Below are 21,737 nucleotides of genomic sequence, written 5' to 3'. Positions count from 1 at the left end.
ATAGTCCCTTGGGATTAATTATTAAAAATTGGGATGATTCCCCTTCTAGGTGGGGAAAGAATAAAGTAAAAATGATACTTCATTTTGTTGAAATTTGGGGCGGTAAACAAATTTGAGGAGACAGCCTTTATTGGCCTGTATTTGGGTCCTTTGAAGACTGGATTTGTCAGGCCTTAAATATCTATGTGAATTCAAAGGAACGTTTTAGTTTAGAAGAGAGTGAATATGCACATTTTTGGATCAGCTCGGAAAGTTGAGCCAATTTATACCCTTTAAAAGAAAAAGGAGGGGATGGGAGGTGTAAGAAAAAACGAGAATTAGAGATACCAGCCCCACTGCCTCCCTATATTCTACCACCCCCACCTGCAGCCCCTCCGACTCCCGGGCCTCCTAATCCCAGGGAGATGCCAATAGCGACTCTGACTCTAGCACTCAGGGACCAGTGATTAGGAGTCAAGCCAGAAGATAGCAGCTTAGAAACAAAGGGGGGTTGTATTCACTAAGGGAAATAGCAATGGGAGGACCACAACCTGGTGTGGGATATGTGGCCGTCCCCATTAACTCCGGGGATGTCCGAGATTTTAAGAAAGAGATGGGAGGAGGGTCAGCGAGCTTTAATGGCAACTGGCATAATGTTTGCAGTTGCTGGGGAATAATTCTAACTGGAATAATAACTGTATGTTGTATATGTAAAAGCCCGGGCATTTTTGTTAAAGTGTTCTTTTAAACATATATTAATATGCAAATATGTAAGTATAATATAAGAACTGCCATTGAGGTGTATGTCTAAGGGAACAAAATTTGCCCAGGCATAATATCGGCTCGTCAGGTTTAAATGTCCTACAGGCAGTTAATTTACAGTGGTCTGATTTTACTTGTGTATCTATATATTGTGGATTTTGGAGGGATTGGGATTGACTAGTAAAGAGCTTCTAGGAAAACGGTGGAATATTAACCACTGTAGATTACAATAGGAAAAGGTCAAAGCAAAGAAATCCCGCGGAAACGCCCCCTAGGATGTATACTAACACATTGGAGGGATATAGCGGGGTGAGGGGGTACAGAGAGTAAAAGAACTCTTATCAAATATTGTAATCAGTGGTGGACACTTTATAAACTAGAGGATGGAGAGGAGTGGCCCCTAAATGGAACTATTAATTATAACACCATATTACAGTCAATGTTGTTTTTGTGGAGAGAAGGAAAACAGGATGAAATGTTATTTCACCATCTTGGAGGGAAAAGGTACAGAATTAAGTTGGCCCCTGACTGAGCCTTTGATGTTGGCATTAGAAAAATAAAGGCTAGAGAAAGATAAAGGAAATGTTAAAAGGGTTGTTGAAAGTGTTAAAGGTATTTGAAGTTGAATGAGCAGGGAAAGAGGACGTAGGAATGTTAATAGCTCTGCCTCAGCCCAAGGCTGAGATCTCAAAATCAGGGTTGTTAGCCCTCTGGGGCAAAAGGATCATGATGGGTCCAAGAGAGAGTTGTTATGGAAACAGAAAAGCAGTTAATTCTTAAAACAACCTGAGTTCATGTGCGAGCTCAGATTGCCGATGGGACCGCTCAGGGAACTGTGAACAATTGCATTCCCCTGACCAACCCCACTGAGACCCTAATCATACCGAAAATTATGATCGGTTAAGTAAATACTAAAATCTGGTTGAATTGGGAATTGAGAATATTGTTCCTAGATACAGAGTTATAGAAGCAATTGACTCTGACCAAGGCCCTCATTTTCTCTCCAAAGTGTCTCGAGAGACTATGAAAGCTCTAGGAACAAGTTGGGAATACCACACTCCGTGGCATCCCCAAAGTGCTGGAAAGGTAGAGCGAATGAATGGTGAAATTAAAAAACAACTAACTAAACAAATGCTGGAAACAAGAGTAAATGGGGTAAAATCTTTACCTCTTGCACTGTTAAACATATGGACACAGCCCATAGGCTGTCACTTTCAGAACTGGGTAACAGATCTAGGGAGATCATGGGGAGAGGGCGCCATGGGTACTCTGCTAGGCATCAGGGCCCAGCGGGAATTGCCAGACGGGGTCTGCCGAGGGACCAGGGGCCAGCCGTGGCTCGCCGGCGGAGGTCCGCTGCTGCTCCCATGGGCCTGCCGGAACTCGCAGCAGGAGGTCCACTGGTCCACTGGCATACCCAGGGACCTGCCAGGGCTTGCAGGGGGGGGTCCGGTGCCATGCTGTGGGACCACAGGGGCTTGTGAGGGGGGTAAACCGGCATGGTTGCCCAGGAGCTTGCCAGGGCTTGAGGGAAAGGGGGCGTTCCACGGCTCCTACCAGGGGCCCTCCTGGGCTCGCACGTGGGGGTTTGACCGTCCTTCCCTGGGGCCCCACCAGGGCTCGAAGGGGGGAGGTTAACCGGCATGCCCAGTGCCCCGCTGGGGCTTGCAAGGGTGGTCCACCACAACTACTGGCCACTGGACTTGAAGGGACGGATACATTGGTGTGCCTGGGGTCCCGCGGCTGGTCACTGGTGTGGGTCTGCCACTGTTGTGCTCGAGGGCCTGCAGAGCCTAGCAGGGGGGGTCCACCAGTGTGTCCAGGGGCCGTCAGGGCCTTGCAAAGGGGGGGGTGTCTAAAGCCTCTCCCGGGGGCCTGCCGGGGCTTGCAGTGCTGTGTCCACCGCTGCGCCCTGGGTCCCGTGGTGGGTCGCTGGCGTGGGTCTGCCAATGCATTGGGGGCCCACCAGAGATTGTAAGGGGGGGGCAGTCCACCAGTGTGGCCAGGGCCTGCTTGGGCTCACAGTGGGGAGTTCACTGCAGCTACCAGGGGCCAACCAGGGCTTGCTGGGTCCCACTGGGGCTCACAGGGGGAGTTCACCAGCACACACATGGCCAGCTGGGACTTGCGGGTGGGGGTCTACCGCTGTACTGGGGGCCCACCACGGCTCTAATGGGGGGTTAACGGTAGCGACCGGTGTCCCACTGGGGCTGGCAATGGGCATACCCTTTCCCTCACCCTTACCCATACCCTTACTCTTACCCTTACCCGTACACTTTGCCTTACAATTACCCTAACCCTTACACTTGCCCTTACCCTTACCCTCACCCTTCCCCTAACCCTTACCCTTACGCTAACCCTGACCCTTACCCTTACCCTTACCCGTACCATTATTCTTACCTTACCCCTACCCTCACACTTACCCTAACCCTTACCGATACCTGTTCCCTAACCTTTACCATTACACTAACCCTTACCGTTACTCTTAACCTTACACTTACCCTTACCCTAATCCTTACACTAATCCTTACCCTAACACTTACCACAGCACTTACCCTTTCCTTTACCCTTACTCTTACCCTTACTCTCCCCCATATTCTTACCCTTACCCTTACCCTTACCCTTACCCTTACCCTTACCCTTACCCTTACCCTTACCCTTACCCTTACAATAACCCCTACCCTTACCCTAACTCTAAACCTTACACTTACCCTTACACTTACCCTTACGCTAAACCTCACCCTTACCCTTACCCATAACCTTACTCTTACCTTTACTTTACCCTTATCCTTACCCTTACCCATACCCTTTCCCTAACCTTTACCATTACCCTTATCCTTACCCTTATCCTTACCCTTACCCATACCCATTCCCTAACCTTTACCCTTACCCTTACCCTTACCCTTACCCTTACCCTTACCCTTACCCTTACCCTTACCCTTACCCTTACCCTTACTCTTACCCTAATCCTTACTCTATCACATACCCTAATCCTTACCTTAACCTTTACCCTTATTTTAAACCTTACCCTTTCCCTTACCCTTACCCTTACCGTAACCCTTACCCTTACCCTAACCCTTACCCTTACCCCCACCCTTACCCTAACCCTTACCCTTACCCCTACCCTTACCCTAACCCTTACACTTACCCCTACCCTTAACCTTGCCAATATTCTTACCCTTACCCTTACCCTAACCTTAATCTTACCCTTACACTTCACCTTTACCCTTACCCTTACGCAAAATTTTACCCTTTCCCTAATCCTTACCCTTACCCCTAACCTTAACCTAACCCTTACCCTAAACCTTACACTTATCCTTACCCTAACCCTAAACCTTACCCTAACCCTTACCCTTACCCTAAACCTTAGCCTTGCCCTTACACTAACCTTTAACCTTACCCTTACACTTTCCCTAAACCTTATCCTTACCCTTACACTAACCCTGAACCTTAGCATTGCCCTAACCCTGAACATAACCCTTACCATTACTCTTACCCTTAACCTAACCATTACCCTTGTTATAAATTAGACCACACAATTTTCTGGTCTATTGAAATTATTTTATTAATCAAGTAAGCAAACACAAGCAAAACAGTGCTGGGCAGCTGGGGAGTCTCCACTCCACAACAGCACGCAATTTCCCTTTCCAGGGTTGCTGTTTTATAGCAGTTGAGTTCTGGCTTGTCGGGACTTGTTGAACTGGCTGAGGCTGCGCAGTCTATTGTCGAGAGGGGGGTCATTGTTCCTCTGCTGGTGATCACACGTTGTGCTTGTGTTCAGGTGGGGGCAAAACAGGATGTCTTGCGGTGGGTGGGTGGTATCTTACAGAATCTTTGTTTTAACAAGGATGTTTACCCAACACCCCCTCCTGCTATCTGCTTGCTTAATCCTCCCCCTTATCAAGGCCGTTTAATTGTGCAACCTTATCACCTCAGCAGATTCTCCAAATTCCTCAAAGACAATGAACAAACCCCCACTAACTTACCACAATCCTAAACCTTACCTTTACCCTTACCCTAACCCTATACCCTTACCCTTAGCCTTGCCCTAAACCTTACCCTTACCTTAACACTTACCCTTACACTTACACTTAACCTTACCCTTACCATTTCCCTAACCCTTACCCTTACACTTACCCTTACACTTACCCTTGAGGTAATCCTTACCCTTAACCTAAACCTTACCCTTACCCTCACCCTAACCCTTTCCCTTACCCTTTCCCTTACCCTTTCCCTTACCCTTATGCTTACCCTTACCCTTACCATTAACCTAAAACTTACCCTTAACTTTAGCCTTACCCTTACCCTAACCCTAAGCCTAACTCTTACCGTTACCATTACACTTACTCTTAACCTTACACTTAACATTGCCCTAATCCTTACCCTTACCCTTACCCTAAGAGTACCCGTACCCTTACCCTTACCCTTACCCTTACCCTTATGTTAAATCTTACCCTTAAACTTACACTTAAAGTTACCCTTACCCTAACACTTACCTTTACCCTAACCATAAACCTAACCATTACCCTAACCCTTACTCTTACCCTTACCCTTTCCCTAAACCCTGCCTTTACCCTTACGATTACGCTTACACTTACCCTTATGCTTATCCTTACGCTTATCCTTATGCTTACCCTTTCCCTTACCCTTACCCTTACCGTAACCCTTACCCTTACCCTTACCCTTACCCTTACCCTTACCCTTACCCTTACCCTTACCCTTACCCTTACCCTTACCCTTGCACTAATCCTTAACCTTACCCTAATCCTTACCCTTACCCTTACCCTAACCTTACCCTAACCCTTACACTTACGTTTACCCTTACCCTTACGCTAAACATTTCCCTTACCCTTCCCTTGCCCTTACCCTTACCCTTACCCTTGCCCTTGCCCTTGCCCTTGCCCTTGCCCTTGCCCTTGCCCTTGCCCTTGCCCTTACCCTTCCCTTGCCCTTACCCTTACCCTTACCCTTACCCTTACCCTTACCCTTACCCTTACCCTTACCCTTATGCTTACGCTTACGCTTACGCTTACCCTTACCAGTACGCTTACGCTTCCTTACGCTTATCCTTATGCTTACCCTTTCCCGAACCCTAACCCTTACCCTTACCCTTATCCTTGCTGTAATCCTTACCCTTACCCTAACCCTTACCCTAAATCTTACACAAACCCTTACCCTAGGGATCCAGCTGTCCCGAGCCCCTGGGCTCCAGTCCTGGGCAACGTGTGTGATAGCTGCACCGGGGTCCGGGTCCAAACTCGGGCGGCTTGGGGACGGTGATCCCAGGACATGGGTGTCTGGCCACGAGCGGCGTGGGTGTCAGCCGTGCCGTGAAGCTGGAGTCTGTCGTCTGCTGGCTCGGGGACTGGCTGACCCGGTGACCGGGGGTTCTGTCCTGTATGAATCAGCAGCCGGCTGTCCCGAGCCCCTGGGCTCTGGTCTTGGGCAAAGTGTGTCCTAGCCACACCAGGGTACGGGTCTGACTTAGGGGGGCTTGAGGATGGTGGTCCCGTGTGCAGGAGTTCGGCCTCGTGCAGCACGGGGTCTGTCCCTTGCTTCTGGGCTCCAGTCTTGGGTGACTCCCAGCCAGCATGGGTTTGTGAAGGGTAGGTCCTGCCTAACTAACCTGATTTCCTTTTATGATAAGATCACCCGTATGGTGGACCAAGGGAAACCAGCTGATGTGATTTTTTTGGACTTCAGCAAGGCTTTTGACACGGTTTCCCATAGGATCCTACTGGACAAAATGTCTACCATACAGCTAAATAAAAACATCATACGATGGGTGAGCAATTGGCTAACAGGCAGAGCCCAAAGGGTTATGGTAAATGGGGCTGCGTCAGGCTGGCGGGCGGTCACCAGTGGGGTCCCTCAAGACTCCATTTTAGGGCCGGTACTTTTCAATATTTTTATAAACGATCTGGATGTAGGAATAGAAGGTATTTTGAGCAAGTTTGCTAATGACACCAAACTTGGAGGAGTTGTGGACTCGAATGAGGGTGGAAAGGCCTTGCAGAGGGATCTGGATAGGTTGGAGAGCTGGGCGATCACCAACCACATGAAGTTCAATAAGAGCAAGTGCCGGGTCCTGCACTTGGGATGGGGAAACCCTGGCTGCATGTACAGACTGGGCGATGAGACGCTGGAGAGCAGCCCCACAGAGAGGGATCTGGGGGTTGTGGTAGACAGCAAGTTGAATATGAGCCAGCAGTGTGCCCTGGCAGCCAGGAGGGCCAACCGTGTCCTGGGGTGCATCAAGCACGGCATCGCTAGTAGGTCAAGGGAGGTGATTGTCCCGCTCTACTCTGCGCTGGTGCGGCCTCACCTCGAGTACTGTGTGCAGTTCTGGGCACCACAGTATAAAAAGGACATGAAACTGTTGGAGAGTGTCCAGAGGAGGGCTATGAAGATGGTGAAAGGCCTGGAGGGGAAGACGTACAAAGAACAGCTGAGGTCACTGGGCCTGTTCAGCCTGGAGAAGAGGAGGCTGAGGGGAGACCTCATCACAGTCTACAACTTCCTCGTAAGGGGGTGTCGAGAGGCAGGAGACCTTTTCTCCATTAACACCAGTGACAGGACCCGCGGGAACGGTGTTAAGCTGAGGCAGGGGAAATTTAGGCTTGACATCAGGAGGGGGTTCTTCACAGAGAGGGTGGTTGCACACTGGAACAGGCTCCCCAGGGAAGTGGTCACTGCACCGAGCCTGTCTGAATTTAAGAAGAGATTGGACTGTGCACTTAGTCACATGGTCTGAACTTTTGGGTAGACCTGTGCGGTGTCAAGAGTTGGACTTGATGATCCTTAAGGGTCCCTTCCAACTCAGGATATTCTATGATTCGATGATTCTAGCCGCACTGGGGTCTGGCGCCGACCTTGAGTGGTTCGGGTACAGTGATCCCGGGGCCAGGGTGTCTGGCCAAGGGCTGCCCGGAGCAAGCTCTCCCATGTCCCGGGGGTCCATCCTCAGGCACCGAGTTTGCAGGCCGTGCCATGAAGTGGGAGGTTGTTGTCTGCCTGCTCGGGGACTAGCCGTCATGGAGACAGGGATTTCGGTCCCGTGCGGAGTGGCGGCCAGCCGTCCCAAGCCTCTGGTCTCTGGTCCTGGGCGACGCGTGTGCTAACCGCACCGGATTCAGGGTCCAACCTCAGGCGGCTCTGGGATGGCCATCCCAGGACCAGGGTGTCCGGAAACGGGCAGCGTGGGTCCGGCCATGCCGGGAAGCAAGAGGATGTCATCCGCCAGCTCGGGGACTGGCCTTCTCGAAGACCGGGGGTTCTGTCCTGTGCGGAGCTGCAGCTGGCCTTCCCAAGCTACCGGTTGCCTCCATCCGGAGGCGAGGGATCCGACCGTCCCGAGCCCCTGGGCTCTGGTCTTGGGCGATGTGTGTGCTAGCCGCACCGGGGTCCAGGTCCAACCTCTTGTGGCTCTGGGACGGTGATCCCAGGACACAAGTGTCCGGCCACTAGTGGCGTGAGGGCCAGCCGTGCCGTGAAGCGGGAGGATGTCGTCCGCCAGCTCGGGGACTGGCCGTCCAGGAGACCTGAGGTTTGGTCCTGTGTAGAGCGGTGGTGGGACGTCCCGAGCCTCTGGGCTCCGGTCCTGGGCAACGTGTGTGCTAGCTGCACCGGTGACCGGGTCAGACCTAGTGCAGCTACGGGATGGTGATCCCAGGAAACGGGTGTCTGGCCACGAGTGGTGTGGGGGTCGGCCTGCTGTCAAGCGGGAGGCTGTCATCCACCAGCTCAGGGACTGGCCATCCCGGCGAACGGCGGTTCGGTCCCATGCGGCTGTCAGTCCTGAGCCCCTGGGCTCCAGTCTTGTTTGACGTGTGTACTAGCTGCATTGTCGTCCGTTTCTGACCTCGAGCGGCTCGGGGACATTGGTCTCGTGTGCGGGAGTTCGGCCAAGGGCTGCGCGGGGGCTGGCTGTCTCAGGTTCCCGGCATTCGTCCTTGGGCGCCGTGGGTGCTGGTCGTGCTGTGAAGTGGGAGGCTGTCGTCTGCCGACTTGGGGAATGACAGTCCTGGAGACCGGGGCTTCTGTCCCGTACAGAGAGGCAGCCAGCTTCCCGAGCTCCTGGTTACCTCCATCTGGAGGCGCAGGATCTGGCCGTCCTGAGCCTCTGGGCTCTGGTCCTGGGCGACGTGTGTGCTAGCCGCACCGTGTCCCGGGTGTCTGTCCTCGAGCACCGTAGGTGACAGCCGTGCCGTGATCGGGAGGCAGTCGTCCACCAGCTCGGGGACTGGCTGTCCCGGAGACAGGGGCTTCTGTCCCGTGCGGACTGGTTGCCAGCCATCCCGAGCCCCTGGGCTTCAGGCTTGTGCGACGTGTCTGCTAGCCGCACTGGGATCTGGAGCCGACCTCGAGTGTCTCAGGGATGGCGGTCTCTTGTGCAGGAGTTTGGCGAAGGGCTGCTCGTGGGCTGGCTGTCCCATGTTCCGGGCGTTTGTCCTCGCGCGCCATGGGTGCCGGCCTTGCCGTGTTCGGGAGGCTGCCGTCTGCTGGCTCGGGGATTGGCCATCCCAGAGACCGGCAGTTCTGTCCATTGCAGAGCAGCAGCTGGCCTTCTTGAGCTACCGGTGGAGTCCATCCGGAGGCGAGGGATCCAACCGTCCCGAGCCCCTGGGCTCCGGTCTTGGGCAAAGTGTGTCCTAGCCACACCGGGGTACGGGTCTGACTTAGGGGGGGCTCGAGGATGGTGGTCCCATGTGTGGGAGTTTGGCCTTGTGCAGCGCGGGGTCTGTCCCTTGCTCCTGGGCTCCGGTCTTGGGCGACTCGTGTGCTAGCCGCACTGGGGTCCGGCGCCGACCTTGAGTGGTTTGGGTACAGTGATCCCGGGGCCAGGGTGTCTGGCCAAGGGCTGCCCGGGGCAAGCTCTCCCATGTCCCGGGGGTCCGTCCTTGAGTGCCGAGTTTGCAGGCCGTGCCGTGAAGTGGGAGGTTGTTATCCGCCTGCTTGGGGACTGGCCGTCATGGAGACAGGGGTTTCGGTCCTGTGCAGAGCAGCGGCTGGCCGTCCTGAGCCTCTGGTCTCCGGTCTTGGGCGACGCGTGTGCTAACCGCACCGGCCTCCAGGTCCGATCTCAGGCGGCTTGGGGACGGTGATCCAAAACATGGGTGTGCAGCCTCGCGTGGCTTGGGGGCCGGCCGTGCCGTGAAGAGGGAGGCTGTTGTTCGCCAGCTCGGGGACTGGCTGTCCCAGAGACCAGGGGTTCTGTCCCATGTGGAGCGGCGGCCGGCCTTCCCGAGCTACCTGTGGCCTCCATCTGAAGGCACAGGATCCGACCGTCCTGAGCCCCTGGGCTCCGGTCCTGGGAGATGTGTGTGCTAGCCGCACAGGCCTCCGGGTCCGACCTCTTGCGGCTCTGGGATGGCGATCCTGGGAGCAGGGTGTCCGGCCCTGACAGTGTGGTTGCCGGCCATGCCATGTAGCGGGAGGCTGTCATCTGCCGGCTTGGGGAGAGGCCATTCCGGAGACCGGCGGTTCGGTCCTGTGCTGAGTTGCGTCCGGCAGTCCTGAGCCCCTGGGCTCTGGTCTTGGGTGACGGGTGTGCTATCCGCACCGGGGTCCATGTCCTACCTCGGGGGGCTCGTGGATGGCAATCGTAGGACACGGGTGTCCGGCCACAAGCGGCATGGGGATCAGTGTGCCGTGAAATGGGAGGCTGTCGTCCGCCAGCTTGGGAACTGGCCGTCCAGGAGACCGTGGGTTCGGTCCCATGTGGAGCGGCAAGCAGCCATCCCAAGCTCCCAGTTACCTCCATCCGGAGGTGCATGATCCAACAGTCCCAAGCCGCTGTGCTCCGGTCCTGGGCGACGTGTGTGCTAGCCTCATGGTCATCCAGGTCTGACCTCGGGCAGCTCGGGAACGGCTGTCCCGTGTCTTGGTTGTCCGTCCTCAGGCGCCATGGGTGCTGGCCGTGCCGTGAAGCGGGAGGCTGTCGTCCGCAGGTTCGGGGACTGGCCTTCCAGGTGACAGGGTGTTCTGTCACTTGCGGATTGGTGGCCAGCAGTCCTGAGCCGCTGGTCTCTGGTCCTGGGCGACGTGTGTGCTAGTCGCACCAGGGTCCGGGTCCGACCTCGGACTGCTTGGGGCTGGCGATCCCGTGTGCTGCAGTACGGCCACAGGCTGCATGGGGGCTGGCTATACCGTGTCCTGGGGGAAAGTCCTCAGGCACCATGGGTGCTGGCCGTGAAGTGAAGCGGGACGCTGTCGTCAGCTGGCTTGTGGACTGGCTGTCCCGGAGACCAGGGGTTCGGTCCCGTGCGGAGCTGCAGCTGGCCTTCCCAAGCTCCTGGTTGCCTCCATCCGGAGGCGAGGGATCTGACCATCCCGAGCCCCTGGGCTCCAGTCTTGGGCGATGTGTGTGCTAGCCGCACCGGGGTCCAGGTCCGACCTTGGGCGGCTTGGGGACGGTGATCCCAGGACACGGGTGTCTGGCCACAAACAGCGTGGAGGTCGGCGTGCCGTAAAGCGGGAGGCTGTCGTCCGTCGGTTTGGGGACTGGCTGTCCTGGAGACCAGCGGTTCGGTCCTGTGAGGAGCGGCAGCCAGCTGACCCGAGCTCCTGGTTGCCTCCATCCAGAGGCACGGGCTCTGAACGTCCCGAGCCCCTGGGCTCCGGTCCTGGGCAATGCACATGCTAGCTGCACAGGGGTCCAGGGCTGACTGCTCAGGAACGGTGGTCCCGGGACCAGGATGTCCAGCCACGACGGCGTGGGTGCCGGCCGTGCCGTGAAGCGAGAGGCTGTCATCTGCCTGCTTAGGGACTGGCCGTCCAGGAGACAGGGGGTTCGGTCCCGTGCAGAGCGGCGGCCAGCCGTCCCGAGCTTCTGGTCTCCTGTCCTTGGTGACACGTATGCTAGCCGCACTGGATTCAGAGTCCAACCTTGGGTGGCTCTGGGACGGTGATCCCAGGACCCGGGTGTCCAGAAACGGGCGGCGCGGGGGCCGCCTGTCCCTTGTCCAGGGGGTCCGTCCTTGGGCGGCGTGGGTGCCGGCTGTGCTGTGAAGCGGGAGGCTGTCGTCTGTTGGTTCGGGGACTGGCTGTCCTGGAGACAGGGGGTTCGGTCCTGTGTGGAGCGGCAGCCGGCCGTCTGGAGCTACCGGTTGCCTCCATCCAGAGGCGAGGGATCCGACCGTCCTGAGCCCCTGGTGTCCGGTCCTGGGCAACGTGTGTAAAACTTACTCATACACTTACCCTTACATTTACCCTAGCAATTACTCGTACCTTAACCTTACCCTGACCCTGACCCTGACCCTTACCCTTACCCTTCACCTTACACTTACTCTTACCCTTACCTTTACCTTTACCCTTACCCTTACCCTTACCCTAACCCTTACTCAAACCCTTACCCTTAGTCTAAGCCTTACCCTTACCCTCACTCTTTCTCTTTCTCTTACCCTAGCACGTACACTGACCCTTAACCTTAAACTTTACCCTAACAATTACACTTAACCTTACCCTAATCCTTACCCTAAACTTTACCCTTACCCTAAAAGTTACCCTAACCCTTACCCTAACACTTAACCTTACCCATGCCCTTAACGATATCCTTACCCTTACCCTCACCCTTAACCTTACCCTAAGCCTTACACTTACCCTTACCCTAAACCTTAGTCTAACCCATACCCTAACACTTACACTTACCCTAACCCTTACCCTAACACCCTTCTTACTCTAAGCCTTGCCCTAACCCTAACCCTTACCCTTAGCCTTACCCTCATCCTATCCCTTACCCTAATCCATACCCTAACACTTACCCATTCCCTAACACTTACCATTACCCTTACCCTAACACTTACACTTAGCCTTACACTAACCGTTGCCCTTACCCATACCTGAACGGGTACCCTTACCCTTACTCTTACCCTTACCCTTGCCCTTACCCTTACCCTAAGCCTTACCCTAACCTTTACCCTTACCCTAACCCTTACCCTTTCCACTTACTCTTACATTTTCCCTTACTCTTACATTAACCCTTACCCTTTCCACTACACTTACCCTCACCCTCACCCTCACCCTCTCCCTCTCCCCCTCCCTCTCCCTCTCCCTTTCCCTTTCCCTTTCCCTTTCCCTTTCCCTTTCCCTTTCCCTTTCCCTTTCCCTTTCCCTTTCCCTTTCCCTTTCCCTTTCCCTTTCCCTTTCCCTTTCCCTTTCCCTTTCCCTTTCCCTTTCCCTTATCCTATCCCTTTCCCTTTCCTTATCCTATCCCTTATCCTAACCCATACCCTAACACTCATAACACTGTGGTTATGAGTTGCCTCAGGATGTGCTTTTTTTCTTGTTTCCGCCCTTCCCTCGTGCAGCCTTGGAGAGGTGAAGTCCCCATGTTGTAGAGTGGTGCAAATAGGTGAGAGGGTTGTCAGCCCAGTCAGTTTCCTTCACCAATGCTAAGGCAAGTCTTTGAAGAGAAACAGCCTGGTTGCTTGTGCTGCACCCTGTTGAACTTAGCCAGACCAAAAACAGGGCTGCTGTTCCTCCTGCTCTCTTTACCTCTTCTCATCTTGCAAAGGAATGGTCCAGCAATTCGGGTCAATAGGGGGCAAGAGAACAAAGGGGTTTCAGAATAACTGCTAACTGTTATGACTATTGCATGGGGCACTATGCAAGTCTCTGACATCCTGCCAAAATGGACAAAGGAGAAGGACAAGGGAAAAGCCTGGGAGGAAGACTATGAGCCTTTAGTATGAGAGACCCCCAGAGGGACCACCGGAGACTGAATGCATGCGCCAGTGGGCAGGTTCGGATTCCAGGAACTAATTATAACAACCCTGCCTTTTCTAAGAGTAGTAATGAATATGTATGAGCCTAGCAGCATAAAAACCAGCCGCCTGATGTAACTTCTGTGCGTCTTGGTGGAGCAGAGACTCCCGGTGCACCCAGTGCTGTTTGCTTACCTCTATTCATTTAATAAATTGTAAACTTTGATTGTAATCCTATGTGGGACTTAGTCATTTATTACAACAGACAACCTTGTAAAATGCAGACAACCAGAATCCTTACCGCCATTAGGTGGAAATCACGGTGTAAGAAACATTACCACCTCAAAGAGTAAAAGCCTCAAAAGAAATATGACTTGTAACTGGCCAGCAGTTGTGTATTTTCTGTGAAGCACCAGCTAGAGTATGAACCTGGATTGCACAGTTAATGGGGAAACAGGGGAGGGTCCTGGTCCTTGGGAGGAAAAAAAAAAGTATATAAACTGTGTATGGAATTAGGAGGCACCCTCCTGCTTGCGGGACCCCTGCTATTGTAATCTCAAATAAAAATGCTACTGTACTGAGATCCTCTCCTGAGCCTATGTTATTTTCCAAAGATTGATTCACGGTTTTAAGGTTTCAGGGATAGGGCACTAGGGTTGGGTTTCAGGGTAAGGTGTTTCAGGGTTTATGTTTAGGATTTTAAGGTTTTTAGGGTTGGAGTTTTAACGGTTAGGGTTTTAGGGAATTGGGGGTTAGGATTTTAAGGGTTTCAGGTTTGGCGTGTTAGGGTTTTAGAGTTTTTTTGGTTGTAGTGTTGATAGTTTTTTTTAGGGTTAGGGTCTTAGGGTTTTATTTTTGGTCCGTTATTTAGGGTTAGGGTTTTAAGATCTTAATTTTTTTTTTTTTTTTTTCAGGTTAGTTTCTCCAGGGTTAGGGTTTTGAGTGTCCTAAGTTTTTGGGTTAAGGTTTTGAGTGTCTTAATGTTTTGGGTTGGGTTTGGGTTTTGAATGTCCTAATGTTTTGGTTTAGGGTTTGGAGCATCCTAATATTTTGGTTTAGTGTTTGTAGCATCCTCATTTTTTGGGTTTGGGTTTTGAGCGTCCTATTTTTTTGGGTTTGGGATTTGAGCATCTTAATTTTGTGGGTTTGGGATTTGAGCGTCTTAATTTATTGGGTGTTATAAATTAGACCACACAATTTACTGGTCTATTGAAATTATTTTATTAATCAAGTAAGCAGACACAAGTGTGGGAATAGAAATGTTGTTTTTGCAGAGTTACATTGTTTAGAAGGAGAGAATGTGGTACTGAGATATGCTTACAGTGATAAGAAAGTTTAGCAGGCGACCTTGTAAAATGCAGACAATCAGACTCCTTAGGACAATTAGGTGAAAATCATGGTGTCAAGTCAAGTCAGATAAGTGAAGAAACATTACCACTTCAAGCAGTAAAAATGTCAAAAGAAATTTGAAATTTAACAGGCCGGCGACTGAAGGCCATGCATTGTTTGTGAAGCATCAGATAGATTGTGAATCTGGATTACCCACTCAGTGGGGAAACAGGGGAGGGTCCTGCCATTAAAAGGTATATAAACTGTGTTCTGGAACTAGTAGATGCGCTCTCTCCTGCTTGTGGGGCGCCCGCCATTGCAATCGCGAATAAATTACTACTTCACTGAGATCCTCGCCTGAGCCTAAGTTATTGGCTACGGAGTGTTTCTCACAATTTGGGGGCTTGTCTGGGATCCAGTCACCTACTGGGGAGCCCCACCGCCGCAGCAGCAGGAAGGCATGCCCCGCTGATTTCAGCGGTCCTGTGCATCGACGGTGGCGGTTCTGCGGAAAGCTGACAGAGGGCCCGAGACTGGTTAAAGAGGCAGGATCCGTGAAGTAGTGGGGAAAGGAAGAAGGTAGGCACTCCAGGTTTTTAAGAATCGATCCGGTAACTCTGTGCACAGACCAAGGTAAGAAATATTAAGTATTGCCTTGGGGGTCGGGTGATCTGGTGTATGGTAAGCCCTTGCACGGGGAAGTGCTGGCACTACACCAGGGGAATCTGGTGTACGGTAATCCTTGCACGGGGAAGTGCTTGGAAGTACACCAGGGAATCTGGTAAACTCAGGTGTGCGGTAACGCTGGCACGGGGAAGTGCTTGGCGGTACACCCCCATCTTTCAGTACGTTGGTGTGTGGTACACTGCAGAAGGGAAAATTCTGTAGCACATACTGGCGAGGGTTAGGAAAGATGGGAAGTACGAGTTCCAGGGAATCTGATAAACTTATAGGTGTGCGGTAACGCTTGCACGGGGAAGTGCTTGGCGGTACACCCCCATTTTTCAGTACGTTGGTGTGTGGTACACTGCAGAAGGGAAATTTCTGTAGCACATACTGGCGAGGGTTAGGAAAAATGGGAAAATATGAGTTCCAGGGGACAGGGAGATATCCCTGGGGGAGTGCCTACTAATAGTTCTTCCTGAAAAATGATAAGAAATTGGAAACATAATCCCAAAATTAGAGGGATTGTAAAAGAAAAGTAATTAAAAAAAAAAAAAAAAAAGGGTTAAATATTGTGTATCAGTCTGGACAAAAGAACCAATTAAGGAAACAGCAGTATTTTGGCCAAAATACGGGTCTGATGAAAATTCAGGCTTTAAATTTATGTGTAAACAATAAGATTCCTTTTTCAGAGAAGGAGCCAAGTTATGCTCCCTATAATCTTAATATTGAACTGGTGGCAGCAGCAGTCACTCCAGGAAGGGAGACAGGGACTGGAATTAACACTGTCCCTAAAGAAGGATCGTACTCTAGGCTCTGGCAAGAATTAGAACAAGGTAGAAGATATGTTGAGAATTTTGCCTTCCCTGATACTAACAGTACTAACACTAACTGTGTATCCTCTTAGGTGAACTACCCCCTCCTCCTTACCAGCAGAGAGGTTAGGACTTTTAAGAAGGAGAGGAATTCTTTATTCGAGGACCCCAACAGCCTAGTTGAACAATTAGACCAGTTCCTACGACCTTATTTATACTCTTGGGGGAGGGAATTATGTCTATAAGTATGTTGTTTACAGGGAAAGAAATGTGAATGATCAGGAGGAGAGCTGCTATACAAGAATGGGAAAGAGCTCATCCTCCAGGACCAGGGGTAATACCGGCAGGGCAGAAATACCCACTTGCCAATCCTGGCTGGAATAATAATAGTGTGCAACACAGAAATCATATGAGAGACTTGGGGTCAGAATGAGAAAGTACTTGGGGATGAGACCTGATGACCCAGTATCCCAAGGGCTCTTGAAAGTTCATTGTGTGATTAAAGCCTGGCAAAATACGCAGAAAATGCTTCAGAAGGTGAGGGGAATGTAGTGAACAGTCACTGGGGGACCCTCCTGCGGGAGGCCCTGGAGGGGTGTGTCTGGAGGGGAGATAAGAAGGGAAAAAAAAAAAAAAAAAGATCGAAACTAATGGTATTGACAGTGCAGCGGGTAGTGAGGCAGAGGGTTGGAGAAAGATGAAGAAAATCTTCAGGGGGAGTCAGGGCCAGGATGGAAAGGAGAGGAAAAGAGATGAAGGAATGGCAGGCAAAGAAGGCTGCCTGTGTTGTGGCCCGAGTCCTAGCAGAGACAGGCTTTGATAAGATGTTTTAAGTGTGGCCAGGCCGGCCACTTCGAATGGGAATATCTGGAGTGGAAGAAGGAGGAAAGAAGGAAAATGGGATGAAATATGCTATATTGATATGTTGTTTCAGTATCTTGGAGGGAAAAGGTATGGAATTAAGTTGGACCCTGACTGAGCCTTTGGTGCTGGTATTAGAAAAGTACAGGCTGGAAAAAGATAAAGGAAGTGTTAAAAGAGTTGCTGAAGGTGTTAAAGGTGTGGCATGTAATATTTAACAGAGCTGTTTGAAGTTGAATGAGCAGGGAAAGAGGATGTAGGCATTATCTAAGTAACAGTCTAGAAGTTATGGTATATTTGCATATTTGCTGTGGTGTTTGGTCAGTTTCCCAAGCATCGGGGAGGGGGGAACAGCCTGCTCCACCAGGGGCCTCTCCAGCGGCCGCAGGGGGGCTTCGGCTCCAGCGCCTGGAGCGCCTCCTCCCCCTCCTTCTGCACTGACTTTGGTGTCTGCGGGGGGGGTTTCTCGCTCTCCCAACTGCTGTTGAGCAGCAGGTTTTTGTTTGTTTCTTTGTTTGTTTGTTTTCGTGGATGTGTTCTCACAGAGGCACGGACTGTGTTGCTCATGGCTTGGCTCTGGGCAGCAGTGGGCCCCTTAGGGCCAGATGAAATTGTCCCTTATCTGCCACGGGGAGGCTTCCGGGTTTTTTTTCTCACGGGGGCTGCCACTGCAGTTTCCCACCCCCCTACTCACAGCCCCCGAACCTTGCCATCAAACCCAATACACTGGGGAACAGCTAGGTCATTACTGACCTGTAAAGTATCAGGGATTAAATTAACTAATGAAACCCTAAAAAGTGATGGGGCTGGGATAACAGTGCCACTTTGGGGGGGATACCAAGCTGAGACTAGGGGATAAAATGATCACTGGGTAATTATTGTATGTACCCAAAGCAAGGACTAATTTGTTGGGAAGGGATTTGATGATTAAATTGGGCATTCAAATAGTAAATTGTTAGACTGGAATAACAGTGTTATTAATGGAGTGCTCTCTGGCCCTGAGAGCAAACATACATGTATATTCACCTCTGACTGGAAAGACCCTGAAATGGGGGCGGAAGCAACAATATAGGTGGACAATTTTACCTCAGGGGTTTACAGGGACACCTATCTATTTGGGTAAGATCTAAAAAAAAAAAAAAAAAAAAAAAAGATATTTTGGAGCAATTACAACCTCCCAAGGAGGTATTAATGTTAACAAATATGTGGATCGTTTTCTATTGTCAGGACAGGAGAAAAGAGTTGTGAAGGAAGCTACTAACAAGCTATTCAACTTTCTGGGAAAGCAGGGCTTGGGAGTATTAAAAAATAATAAATAAATAAATTACAATATGGAGAAAGAAGTCAGGTATTTAAGGCATCTAATGTCTGAAGGAAAACAGAATAAATGCAGAGAGGATTCAGGGAAATGTTGAAAATTAAGAAAGAACTAAAAAGTTTTAAAAGAAAGATTTTTTAAGGAATCAGGAGCCATGAAGTCTGAAGGAAAATCGATACTCCCTGATGGGAGAGAAATGCTGAATAAAGTGATAATGAGGCAAATATTAACTGTTTTACATCAGAAGAGTCATTGGGAGGTGCAAGCAATGTGTGATATTGTGCTAAGAAAGTATGTCTGTGTAGGAATATACACTTTAGGGAAGCACATATGTAGAGGATGTACCATATGTCAAAAGGTAAATAAAAAGGTGTTCTGTAACCCATCTAGAGGGGGACGGGAGCCAGGGGTTTGACCTTTCCAAAGTATACAGGTAAACTTTACTGAGTTACTTGTTTGTCCTAATTGACCACGTGACTAGATGGGTGTAAGCTTTACTGCAAGGGTTAAAGCAGGCCTTAGAGATTGAGTGGGATTTTCACAGCCCCTGGCACCCCTCCTCTTCTGGGAAGGTGGAGTGAATGAATCAGACATTAAAGAAGCAATTAACTAAACTAGTGTTAGAAACCCAATTTCCTTGGGTAAAATGCTTACTCCTACAGGTTTAAACAGCACCAAGAAAGGATATAGGAATTTCACCATATGAGATGCTGTTCAGATTGCCCTATCTGGGCAGAAGGGATGAGATACCACAATTCAAAATAAGAGAGTTTCCTTAAGAACTGTATTCTGGGGTTGTCTTCTTTGTCATCTCTCAGGACCTGTGGGTTGTTGGCTCAAACCCCACCTTTGGAATTCCCCATTCACCACCATCACCCAGGAAACCAGGTCCTGATTCGGACCTGGAAAGAGTCAACTCCGGCCTGAATGGGAAGGACAATTACTGACCACTGAAACAGCCGTAAGAACTGCAGGAAAAGGTTGGACTCACTATACTCGAGTGAAGGCATCCATCGACGCTAAGTACCTGGGAAGCTGTTCCTACAAAAGACTTGTTGGAAGTTGAAATTGAAGAGAAAAATCTCGTAGTGGACTCTGAGCAGGATAAGAGCTTACAATTGTAAACTAACCTTTTATTTTCACAGGTAACTAACGAGTGTGACTTGTGATTGAGAGAAAGGGAGAAACTCAAGGAGAAAACAGGAGAGTAAACAGGAGGCCCTCTGAAATGTGACAGTTCAAACATTTGAGATTCAAACAGGGTATGGGGATGTGAATGCCTGGATAGAATGGGTCAAATATACTGTCCAGAGTCTCAACTGTAGCTACTGCTATGCTTGTGCCTCGGGATGACCGATTGCCCAGATAGTGCCCTTCCCATGGGGGTGGACCAAAGACTCCCAAGGGATGCGATGTATGATTGCATTGTACCAAGAAAAGACTGCCTGGGGAAATGAGGCCTGTAAGTCTGTCTTTGCTGTTTCTTGCATGATAACAATATCACAGTTCCCCCTGCATTCTCTACAGCTATAGGTAACCATACAGCTTGCCTCTCACGGCAGGGTGTGAGTGCTACCTGGCATCTGGGAGAATTTGCCTTGTGCTACCAAGGACTTGATGGGAAACTGCTCAAGACTGGAGATCCCCAGGGCAGATCTCTGGTGGTACGGTGCAGGGAAGATCTTACGGTCCACCCTACCATCTAATTGGGAAGGCACTTGTGCACTTGTTCAATCAGCTATACCCTTCACCCTGGCATTTGAAAGAGAAACATCACAAATACCCAGAAGAAGTAAAGGAGCCTTAGGAATATCATTTGATGATAGAGTATACATAGATTCTATTGGGGTACCTAGAGGAGTTCGGGATGAATATAAAGCCAGAAATTAAATTGCTGCAGGGTTTGAGTTACTGTTCTGGTGGGTAACAATCAATAAAAATGTGGATTGGATTAATTATTTCTATTATAATCAGCAGAGATTCATCAATTATACCAAGGATGCGATGAGAGGAATCGCTGAACAACTAGATGTCATCAGCAAAATGGCTTGGGAAAACAGGATAGCATTAGATATGATGCTTGTGGAGAAGGGTGGTGTATGCGTGATGCTGGGCAACTGTTGTACTTTTATCCGTAACAATACTGCCCCGGATGGCACAGTAACAAGAGCATTGCAAGGGCTTACCACCCTTGCCAATGAATTGGCAGAAAATTCGGGAGCAGACACTTCCATCACAGGATGGTTGAAATCTTGGTTTGGTAAATGGAAAGGGATGGTAATGTCCATATTTACATCCTCAATTATAGTAGCAGGAGTTTTGACAGCTATTGGCTGTTGCATTATCCCCTGTGTAAGGGGACTTGTCCAGCGGTTAATTGAAACCACATTATTGAAACAAATGACCATAGATCCACCACCCTACTCAGATAAAATGATATTAGAGGAAATGGAGAGCAAAGAAAGTGAAGAGGAAGATATTTACCAAATTACACTTAAAATAAATAAATAAATAAAAATAAAAAGAGTTTTTGCAAAAATCAACAGTTTATAAAAAAAGAAAAGGGGGGAATTGTGGGAATAGAAATGTTGTTTTTGCAGAGTTACATTGTTTAGAAGGAGAGAATGTGGTACTGAGATATGCTTACAGTGATAAGAAAGTTTAGCAGGCGACCTTGTAAAATGCAGACAATCAGACTCCTTAGGACAATTAGGTGAAAATCATGGTGTCAAGTCAAGTCAGATAAGTGAAGAAACATTACCACTTCAAGCAGTAAAAATGTCAAAAGAAATTTGAAATTTAACAGGCCGGCGACTGAAGGCCATGCATTGTTTGTGAAGCATCAGATAGATTGTGAATCTGGATTACCCACTCAGTGGGGAAACAGGGGAGGGTCCTGCCATTAAAAGGTATATAAACTGTGTTCTGGAACTAGTAGATGCGCTCTCTCCTGCTTGTGGGGCGCCCGCCATTGCAATCGCGAATAAATTACTACTTCACTGAGATCCTCGCCTGAGCCTAAGTTATTGGCTACGGAGTGTTTCTCACACAAGCAAAACAGCGCTGGGCAGCTGGGGAGTCTCTGCTCCGCAACAGCACGCAACTTCCCTTTCCAGTGTTGCTGTTTTATAGCAGTTGAATTCCGGCTTATCAGGACTTGTTGAACTGGCTGAGGCTGCACAGTCTATTGTTGAGAGGGGGGGTCGTTATTCCTCTGCTTCGTGTTCAGGTGGGGGTAGTGAAGCGGCAAAAAAGGATGTCTTGTGGTAAGGAATTTCACAAAGTCTGGTTTAACTCAAGGATGTT

At 50.2% G+C, this 21,737-nt stretch overlaps 1 long non-coding RNA gene across 2 annotated transcripts; it reads left to right on the top strand.

Annotated features, from left to right (window-relative positions):
* The first annotated feature begins 1,136 nt into the window (after window positions 1-1,136).
* Window positions 1,137-21,436, top strand: LOC311421139. 2 transcript variants are annotated; one of them, XR_014684720.1, is made up of 3 exons: window positions 1,137-1,191; window positions 17,135-19,576; window positions 20,409-21,436. It is a non-coding gene; the product is annotated as an uncharacterized lncRNA (long non-coding RNA). The 2 variants fall into 2 exon arrangements; XR_014684721.1 differs by lacking the exon at window positions 1,137-1,191 and having other exon boundaries at window positions 14,699-19,576.
* Window positions 21,437-21,737: the final 301 nt, after the last annotated feature.

The sequence above is a fragment of the Aythya ferina genome, assembly GCF_964211825.1.
Source record: "Aythya ferina genome assembly, chromosome: 19".
Lineage (NCBI taxonomy): Eukaryota > Metazoa > Chordata > Aves > Anseriformes > Anatidae > Aythya > Aythya ferina.
The sequence above is the reverse complement of the archived record's forward strand: the minus strand, read 5'-3'. Positions and strand labels throughout refer to the sequence as shown.